Source organism: Helianthus annuus, chromosome 6 (genome assembly GCF_002127325.2).
Source record: "Helianthus annuus cultivar XRQ/B chromosome 6, HanXRQr2.0-SUNRISE, whole genome shotgun sequence".
Taxonomy (NCBI): Eukaryota; Viridiplantae; Streptophyta; class Magnoliopsida; order Asterales; family Asteraceae; genus Helianthus; species Helianthus annuus.
Window position 1 is genome coordinate 74,290,518 of NC_035438.2, and position 1,616 is coordinate 74,292,133.

The window sequence follows — 1,616 nt, forward strand, 5'->3', positions numbered from 1 at the left end:
GTGGTTTACATGGTGAGAACTTGTGGTTTACATGGTGAGAACTTGTGGTGAGAACTTGTGGTTATGGTGAGAACTTGTGGTGAGAACTTGTGGTTTACATGGTGAGAACTTGTGGTTTTATATGGTGAGAACTTAGTGTGCTGAGAGTTTCATTGTAATGTTGCGAACTTAGATGTGTATTTATTCTTAGTGTCTTGTACGCATCAAAAAAAAAACATTCAATGAAACAGTGATATTTTTGGAGAAAACTTCTTGTGCAAACAAATCCCAGCTTTGTGGTCATTATTCAATCTGTGTGATTTTTGATTGTGCATACTTTGTGTATTCATGGTTCTCATCTTCTACACCTTCTATACGAGCTCTACGTTGTAGTACGAGGCACGTGGTGGTTTCCGCACATCGCGTGTGTGTTCGATCGGTCCGCTTCGTGTCTTCGTTGAAGGAAGACGACCTTGCAAAACATGTTCAATCATTGTTGCTACAAGGTAATAAGATAATATCCCTCCTGTAATCCTTTGATTTTGCTTTAGTTCTTTTGATTTTGAATCATCCTTTCATTTGATTTGGTTGATTAGGGTTAAACTTTTGTTATTTTTTTGTTAAAATTTTGTTCTGTTTAATTCAATCTAAGCCTCTGCTTCATCTTCATCAAATCACAAAATCATTGTTGTAAATAGTTTATGCAACAAAATCTCTGTGGAGCACTCCTGTGTATGGCAATTCTCCACTGATTTGATCAAATCCTTGTAGTTCAATCCAATTTTTCAACCCATTACAAAAACCCTAATAATGATAAGTTTGTTCTATTTAACTAGGTATATCCCTAAATCTGTTCCCTAACCATCGTTTAGGTATTTAATCACTCTTTTTCTATTCAATATGAAGATGGAATTGACTACCGAATTAAATCCTAAAGTTGATTCCAAGATTGGATATTTTAATTTAGTTTTTACACATAATTTGATTGTATTCAGGTCAGAAACGCCGCCTGTTGGGAACCTTGTTGCCTCAAGCATGCATTCAGGCTCACTTATTTTATTTTGCTCTGTAAACGTACTTCTTTGCTTTATACATGAAGAGGCCTAATTGTTTTTGAGTAACATCTTTAGGTATTCTACATATTTGAATGGTTTCATTTATAGATTTGTTTTAGTTGTTCGGTATTTGAGTATTCTAAGCACAAGTAAGTTGTTATTTTTCACTTTAGCTAAGTGTTATCTAGCATGTTCTGTTGACTAATTAATGATTTAACTAAGGTTGTTCTTACAAAATCACATTGTTGTTTATATTGTTCATTGCAGGCATTACTTGATTGTTTATACAGTACAAATTTGTTTGTGAATCTCATTGGCACTTGGTTCTTCGTAAACTACGCGCCATGCTAAAAAATCTCATTTTAAAGCTTGTGGTGTCTTTTTTCCATTGCAGGCTTGATTATGACTTATTGCTTATTTAGCCATGGGTAAGTTTTGTAATTAACAAACGAATACCTTTAATCTCTTAATTCTTACGTATGTAATTTTAACTAAAGATATATACTATTGGTATTTTAATATTACTTATTTGTTGACCAATATAATCCTAATTTCTTTTCTTGCATATGTAATTTTAACTAA

At 33.0% G+C, this 1,616-nt stretch overlaps 1 long non-coding RNA gene across 1 annotated transcript; it reads left to right on the forward strand.

The window, feature by feature from the left end:
• The first annotated feature begins 25 nt into the window (after window positions 1-25).
• LOC118479926 lies at window positions 26-1,206 on the forward strand. The gene is made up of 2 exons (XR_004861563.1): window positions 26-485; window positions 975-1,206. It is a non-coding gene; the product is annotated as an uncharacterized LOC118479926 (long non-coding RNA).
• The last annotated feature ends 410 nt before the right edge of the window (window positions 1,207-1,616 follow it).